Raw genomic sequence first — 9,282 nt, 5'->3', positions numbered from 1 at the left:
TGATGCTCTTGAGACAAAGGACACATGGTTTGTTACAGACCTTCCACCGGGAAAGAAGGCGATTGGATGTCGCTGGGTTTTTACCATCAAATACAAGGCAAATGGTGAGATTGAAAGATATAAAGCAAGGTTGGTCGCGTAAGGAAATAGACAAGAAGAGGGAGTTGATTATGATGAGACATTTGCACCAGTTATCAAGATGACTACGGTGAGGACGTTTTTGAAAATAGCGGCTGTCAAGAAATGGGAGGTCTATCAAATGGATGTTCACAATGCATTCCTCCATGGAGATATTGAGGAAGACGTATATATGAAGTTACCTCCGGGGTTTGCTTCAAAAGATAAGAACAAGGTCTGTAAACTGAAGAAGTCAATATATGGACTGCGTCAATCTCCTCGTTGCTGGTTTTCTAAGCTTACTGCAGCTTTAAAAGGGTATGGCTTCGTTCAGAAGAAGTCTGATTACTCAATGTTTGTGTTAACGCGTGGAACTATGCGACTGTATGTTCTTATCTATGTGGATGATTTGTTGATTGGTGGGAATGATTCAGGCGAGATTAAGAAGTTCAAAGGATACTTGAGTCAGTGCTTTCACATAAAAGACTTGGGGCCACTGAAGTACTTTCTTGGAATCGAAATTGCTCGATCTGATGCAGGAATCTACTTATCTCAGCGCAAATATGCTCTCGACATTGTTTCAGAGAGTGGTCTTTTAGCGAGTAAGCCGGCTGCGACACCAATGGAACAAAATCACAAGTTAGCTACAAGTGAAGGAGCTTTTTTCGTGATCCAGAAGGATATAGAAGATTAGTGGGTCACTTGGTTTATCTGAATTATACTCAACCAGAGCTGTCTTATGCGGTGCATATCTTAACTCAGTTTATGCAACACCCACGTACTAAGCATTGGGAGGCTGCGATTCGGGTTGTACGCTATCTTAAAGGATGTCCAGGCCAGGGTATATTATTGAGTTCAGACTCTGACTTATCTCTCAAAGCATTTTGTGATTCGGACTGGGCGGCATGTCCTATAACTCGCAGGTCGCTCACAGGCTATGTTGTTCTGTTAGGAGACTCGCCTATTGCGTGGAAGACAAAGAAGCAGCCGACAGTATCGTGCTCATCTGCTGAGGCAGAGTATCGAGCGATGGGTTTTACTACACGTGAATTACTATGGGATAGGCAATTACTATCAGCTCTCGATGTCGAGCATAAGGGTCCGATGCGTCTACATTGTGATAATAAGGCAGCACTACACATAGCATCGAATCCAGTTTTCCATGAACGAACTAAGCATATGGAGGTGGATTGTCATTTTGTTCGAGATGTTATTCAAGAGGGTAAACTAGCTACAGCTTATATCAGCACGACGGAGCAGCCTACTGACATCTTGACCAAGGCATTGGGTTCACAACAATTCGTGTACTTGCGTCACAAGTTGGGCATTCGTGATCTTCATACTCCAACTTGAGGGGGAGTATTGAGGACTCATATATAAATATAGTATAATATATTAATCATATCTCTCAATATGTGAATATTCCTTATATGGAGATGATACGAGGGCTTACCCTCTTATGTATATAAACCTTTTGTGAGATTAATAAGACGACACGAGATTGTATTCTCTCTTTGACACAGCTAGAAGGCCAACCTCTTCACCGACTAAAAAATCGTTGCCGAACAGACTTACCGTCGGTTCACCAGAACACACCGGAACAAGATGGCGAATAAGAATAATCGTCGGACAGCTTAAGCCATTGAATAACCACATTGCTGAAGCCTAAGACATGGAAGTATCAACCAGAAATCATCAAATCGACAAGAACCGAGGGCAATCCAACACACAGAACAACCAAAAACGCCAAAGCCAAGCCAATCGGTGTTAGAGAAACCACTGACTGTCAAAACCGACTCTCTTTCGCGGGAGACAACGAGTCAGAGACACACCAACAAGAATGGATCAAAGCTTTCTCTCTCTAGAAAATATAAAGAGATAAGAGAGAGAAGGCCATGCGATTTTAATTTGATCCTTGGACCATTTTTAGGGACATGTTTTTTTTGAAAAAAAAATCATCAAAAGTATATATTTCTAATAATGATGATTTAAAAATAAAATATTAATATTATTCACAATCTCATTTTATTTTATTTTTAATTTATAAATTGATCATTGAAAATTGATATAATTTTATTTTGTATCTAAAAAATTTAGTGTTTGTATTTCATAAAAATTATTAAGACTTTCATAATTCAGTTATAAATTTATATTAATCTTCTATATTCTCTTAGAAACTAAATTTATGTATATAATAAAATATAGGTAAAATAAAATTATTTTTGAGTAAAATTTGTAAGTTGTTAAAACAACAAGTATTATTAAAGCTAATAGTAAGTATTAATATTATAATATATTTAGAATATTATATTTTGAGAAGAAAAATAATAGAAACCGTTAAAGCAAAATACACACTCATTTTAAATTTACTTTATTTTAAAAGAGAGGCTGTACACCATCGAAATACCTTCACTGACGATTGCTGCTAAACGGAATGGCCAATGATACATTGAGTATACAGCATATCGAACCGATAGGGAAGTTTTTTGGGTCAACTGGATAATATATTAATGAGAAGGATGGGTGGAGGGCACCAAAGTTCCAGATACATTAGAAATGCTCAGTCGAGTAAGACAAGAAATTAACCCCAGACCAATACATAGTATACCAAAACTAAGAGCATCTTTATCCCTAAAAAACCCGGTTTTTTTGTCTTTTTTTGCCTAAAAAAAATAAAATTAAAAAGCAAACCAATTGCGGGCAGCCACGAGTCAGTGAGGTTCGCATACAGTGTAAAAAATTTACTAAAATCGGTTCTTAATTAGTAGTTTTTGTAAACGATCCTTAAGGGTTTTATGGAAGCCCACACACTAAGAACCTCACTGAGGATCCCGGATAAACATCTCTAATGGGGTAGAAATTGATAGAAGCAACTAGAGAAGTTAAGTCTTTAGTCCAAAAAAAATTAGAGAAGTTAAGTAGGTAATTATTTTAGAAAATATTTTTACTTTTTGGTATTGAAAAATACATAACTGCATATGATTATAGTAGGATATTTTATATGCCTTTTGACAAAAATGTGTTATTTTAGTAAGTAAATAATATAAAGTGTTAATCTACTATTAGACCGATTAATCAGTGTTATTTTGAGTACTTTTTATAAACAAACAAAGAAAGGGTTACACCAAAAAAAAACGAAGAAAGGGTAATAGTTTTTTTTTTTTTAAGAAACGGTGGGGGGTAATATAGTTGCATGCTTTAGATGGTAAGTAGTTGCATGTTTTGAAGTGGTGAAACAGAGGTATTGTCATAAGACTGAAGACGCGTCATACCTTTTTTTTTAATCTCAAAGAGAACATCCGTAAAGGTAGGGTTGGAAGGCGAGACATAGAACTTTGAATGACAGTAGATAGAGGATCATATTATCGACCAAGGCCTTCAAAAGGCCATAGATTTCCATAGACTCATATACTGGTTTTCCTATGGAGCTCAATTGATCACAAAGATATGAGTATTCATGAACATAGACAAAGAATGACTTGCCTTGTTTGAAAAGAAGTTGCAGCTTCCTTTTGAGTTCAAACTCGCGACTGATGTAGCTGCATTGTAGATATTTGCAAGAGGAACCCAGACGTTCCAGACGTCACACGAAGTTTCCAGAGCACAAACGCTTCCAAGAGTTTCTTCAGACAATGTTCTGAAAATCCATGACTTGACAAACTGATCAGTATAAAACCAAGTTTCATGGTTTGCAACTTGTTGAACCACTTCTCCAACTTGTCTGGTGATGACCAACAGAGGAGCCTAATAACTTCCATTGACAAAGCCATGAAGCTTATGGCTGCTCAAGAGAGACTCTACTTGCGTTATCCACAACAAGTAATTCGTGTCATTAAGACGAATGATAACTGAGCATGAGACATGAACATTGGACAGGAAAAGATAAGTATCAGGAAAATCTGCCACTAATGCACCTGTTAAGGTATGAATGGCTCTGATATCAAAACCGTGCTCTGTTTATTCAACGTTTTTGGCTTTGCCTTACATTGTGAAGCTACATTTCTTTTTATATATACTGAGACTAAACAATCATCACTCGATACCTAGGGATCTGAGAGGATCGAATCTATTTCACAGACCTGAGGGCAGCTTCCTTGAAGTTTCCTTTTTGGCTAGCTGGACACGACAAATGTTCTTACCGTTGAAGACTTGACTTTTCGCTGGGAATGTATAGTTGTTGTTTTGTTGTGTTGCCCATATTCTGTTTAGGAGTGACTGGGCCGAAGGTAAAGAAACCAAAACGATTCATACGTTAGTGAGAAATGTAATTTGCACGTTGTGGAAATAACTTAAGCACAACTGCACAAGTTAATTGAATTTGTTCAAGAAAAAATATCCTACGATTTTCTAAATCATTTTTTATTTTAAAAGTAGCATACAAAGACAAAAATGATCAAAACAGCAATCATTAAAAATATAAAAATACATATATTATTAGGGCTAAATGATTTAAAATTAGAATATAGATTTTTGAATGTGAATGTTTAGGGTGTAGACATTAAGCTTTGTGATATTCCCTCCGGGTTCATAAAGATTTATGTTTTAAAAATTTATTTCAAAATTATATTTTTGTATTTTTAATGTATTTTTATCAATTAATTATGATTAGTTATAATTTTTTTTAATTAAATGAATTTATTGAATATCTATTCTATTAAAATAGCTGTGTGACCCATTGATAAAAGTTGGATCAAACAATTAATGGCAACAATACATGCATCCATCATTTTCAAACATAGTCACCCCTTTATATAATTTTCCAACGTAACCACTATTCCTTAATACCTTTAGTTTATCCTTCACACGCCTAACAAACTAAAGTAACCCCCACATCATAATCACAGCGACAATATAGGGAACCTCTTTTTATATCTAATTTTCTTTTTTTACAATTTTTTTCCTACTAATCGGACCATTATTTACTATCAGTTAAATTAGCAACTAATATATTTTTCCGGACTTTACCACCATATTATTGATAGCTAATAATATGTAACCTTAATACCATAGTTAATAATCGATTGTATCTTAATAATATGGAGCATATCTATTTTTCAAATTATCTATTCTATTAAAACATCAGTTGTGACCCATTGATAAAAAGTTATGTCCAATTAATTATTTTATAACTGCATCTAAATAATTATCTAAATATATTAAATAACCATCTTCTAAATAATATTATTAAAATCCACGTTGTTGTTGTCTACCAAAACAGTTACTTTTCTTCTTTGGAATAAAAGTTATGGATTTATAGACAGGTCTGTGTTTGGAAAATAAACTAAGTACCATTTCCGACAATCGGTTAATGATTCATTAATAATGAAGCATCACGAATTCTTGTAACCTCGATTGAACCTGCAAATACAATTGTTTTATCATTATTTGAAAACCAAAAAATTGCAACACGATATGGTACTCTGTTTAAAAGATCAAGGCCGAGTTATTCATTCAAAAACTTGAGGAGCTTATGGGTCTAGGTTTCTGTTCAGCAAAACGGTGTGCTTGTGTTAGTTTCCGATGGGGCTCAACTACAATAACAAAATATGATAATATATACAATTCACGGTTTCGCTGGAAGTGAAGAGATAAGATTTGGTTAAATGTGTTTAAAATTTTTTTTTTTTGGTGAAATAGGTTGTACGAGCGAGAACGATGATTCAGGTTTTCTTGAATAATCACAGGGCCATTAGTTAATTTTTTGCTCACCAACGAACCCAAATAATATCTTATAGAAACCCAAATAGAATATATCTGTCTTTTAAACCTAAACTTATCACATTTATATTTATGGAACCAAAATATGTTTTCATTTGGAAAAAGATTGATACTATATTGTCAATATTTATTGCATTAAAAAAATTAATAACTGTTTAGGAATAAATTATAAAATTAATGGTGAAATGGTTACAACACAAATCTATAGTTATGCAATATTACAAATTCAATATAATTATCAAAAACTTTTACTAATAATTTTTTAAAAATATTTTACCCAAATATGATTACAAAAAAAACATAAATATAAAAATTTATTTTTTTCTAAAAAAGTATGTAAAACAAAAAATATACCCGCCCTTTTAAGGACGGGTCAAAATCTAGTTATTAATTTAAAATTATGAGAAATAGATATTCACAAAAGTTATGTATTTAACATTAAAATCTAATATGTTTTATTAATATGTGTTAAAAATCTAAAATATGTATTACTTTGAGACAGAGAAAAAGTGTGATTTAAGTTATAAAAGTTAGAGGTAAAATATATCGTAGTGACACACAATCTTCTGATCATATGTCATATAATTCGACTTCGTACATCATCTAAAATGCAGTGTTTTCATCCTTTAGTTTTATTTATTTTATTATAGGATTTATGTGTGTTTGATATTAATTATATTTGATGAATTTTATTTTGTTTGTTTGTTGTCTTTTTGATTCTTATTACTTATTAATATTTTTAGTCTTTTATATTATTTGACTGTAAATGGTAAAACTAAAAAGAGAACAAATAAAATTAATATAAATAGAATGTCATAAAAAAAGATTCATTCCATATATTATTTATCAAATTTTAATGAAATGTTTTGTTTTGTATTTTGTTTATTCTTTTGGTATCGATGGAATGAACATTTCGTTCCATTTATGTTAAATGGTAAAATGCAATTATGGAATTGATCATTCTACAACATTTCATTTCAAAAATGTGTAATGTAGTTAATTTTTTTTGCTTAATGTTTTTATACCCCTTCTATTTGTATGCCGAATAACATAGAGATATCGGAAGAGAGATGAATAAATTAGAAGTTGAGCTGCATGCATACCCGTCGCAGGATCAAACGTAGTTCTTCACTGTAGGAGGTGGATTGCATCCCTCCACAAAGCCCATCAGATAGCAGGTCTGATTCATCATAATTAAGAGTCAGTTTGGCTTTATGATACCCCCTAAATCGGGAATGATCACTTTAGCTGGGTGTTGGATATGATCCGAGAAGGCAATGACACTTCTGGAACTGAGATGGATTGAAAGGATCGTCAAGAGATGAGGAATGTCTCTTGATATACCCACGATCTAAGGCTAACCACCTAAGAAAGAATGAATGTGTTGGCTAACCACCAAACAACACACAAAGATGAATTGGCTGACCACCAAATCAACAAGCCGGTTCACACCAATGAACTAGCTAAACAACTCTCTCTCTCACTCAGAGAAGAAACGAAAAATAAACTCAAAAACATAGATTTATTTTATTCATAAAAGAGTTTACATATTTATACTAGATGTGGTCAAAGAAAGACATAATTATTTGTGGGAATCACACATCTAGGAAATGAGAAATTTGACTAGAAAATAATAAATGAGTCAAAGTTGCTGAGTTTGAGGTGGACTGGTTAAGGAGACCCTTCAACTACTGTACAGGTTCATTCTGGTCGTTCTGGTCCATAGTGGTAAGGATCAAGACGTGGGCTTGACGATCCGTATGGCCCAAATTCGCGAGAACTGAAGATCACCGGTTTTGTAAATTGCATAACTCTTTCATCTGAACTCCATTTGATCTGATTCTTGTTCGAGGAGTTCCGTAATTGAGTTGAGAACATTCTCCAAGTGATTCATATATCTTTACTGCTTCCATGCTGGTTGGCTCCAATGGACTGATCCACGAACCGGGGCACATCATTCCATTCCTCTTCAAAAAGATTTGTCCTCAAATCTGAAACATTAAAAGGAAAAAGATCATAAGCAAAAGAACCATAATCAGCACAATGCTCACCCTGAGTTCGGTCCGTTTTTTGAATGGAAGATGATTCTTCTTGGTCCCCTCCATTGGCTCATATGTGAAGTCATCGAAAATTGGCAATGGGTCTTCTCGGTTTCAACGTTCTCATTCTCCAAAGTCACCAACGGTCTTTGCTTTTGTCACTTGTTAGCATAATGACCAATCCTATGGCATTTGAAGCACCTGGTTGAATGAGCTTTGCTTGTGGGTTTCACAGCTTTGCTTTTATCAGAAGACAACACATTAGTTTTCAAATCAGAATTTGAAAGAGTAGAAAAATTAGTTTACTGTTTTGGTGAAGGAGAAGTGTTGGTGTTTCCCTTCTTTTTGAGTTGCCGGATAGCATGAATTGCCTTATGCAACATCTTCTCCAAGCTGACATAAGTCTGAAGCTCATTCTGATCAAACACATCACGGTTGCTTCTCTTGGCTTTGGTGAAGGGACGATCACCACTTCTAACCCACTTCTCATCATAATCGAATTTGTTTTGTCTCTTCCTTTGTTTTTTTGTTTATGCACAAAATCAAACCCATTAGAAGCAAACTGTTTCTTATTTCCAAAAATCATTTGCTCTTTTTCTAACACGGTTTTAAAAAGAAAGTAAACGTCTTGTTGTGGTTTTGATTTCTTGAGAAGTCCAAACATCCTGAAAACACTTAACAAAAGAGTTAGCAAATTAAAATCCTCACACTCTCAAAGTGTTTAGCTCACGATTTTTAGGTGATCACTCAGAGTTCTTTCCACTGGTTCAAAGGATGATAGACAGTCAAAATTCAGCAATCAAAACCCAAAACAAACTTTTGTGGCAAAAAGAAAAGGGAAAGAAAGATGAAGAGATTTTTGATATGGATCCGCCTTAATTGTCCTAAGGCTGGGTTTCTCTTCGGCCAGCAGAGTTTCTCTTCCACCACTCCTCCTGGATTTCTCTTCAGAAGTGATTCAAGCCAAAACTTTTTTTTTATCGATTTTTTTTTATAATAGGCGATCACAAGGGAGTAAAGGAACAGCCCGGATCCAAGAAATAAGAAAAGAAAAACGTGGAGAGATGAGAAGATGATAGATGAAAGAAAACAAACCAGCCAAAGTGGCTCTGATACGACTTGATACGCCCTAAATCGGGAAGGATCACTATAGCTGGGTGTTGGATATGATCCGAGAAGGCAATGGCACTTCTAGAACTGAGATGGATTGAAATGATTGTCAAGAGATGCGGAATGACTCTTGATATACCCACGATCTAAGGCTAACCACCCAAGAATGAATGAATGTGTTGGCTAACCACCAAACAACACACAAAGATGAATTGGCTGACCACCAAATCAACAAGCCGGTTCACACCAATGAACTAGCTAAAGAACTCTCTCTCTCACTCAGAGAAGAAACGAAAAT

This window comes from Brassica oleracea, chromosome C4 (genome assembly GCF_000695525.1).
Source record: "Brassica oleracea var. oleracea cultivar TO1000 chromosome C4, BOL, whole genome shotgun sequence".
NCBI classification, from domain to species: Eukaryota; Viridiplantae; Streptophyta; class Magnoliopsida; order Brassicales; family Brassicaceae; genus Brassica; species Brassica oleracea.
The sequence above is the reverse complement of the archived record's forward strand: the minus strand, read 5'-3'. Positions refer to the sequence as shown.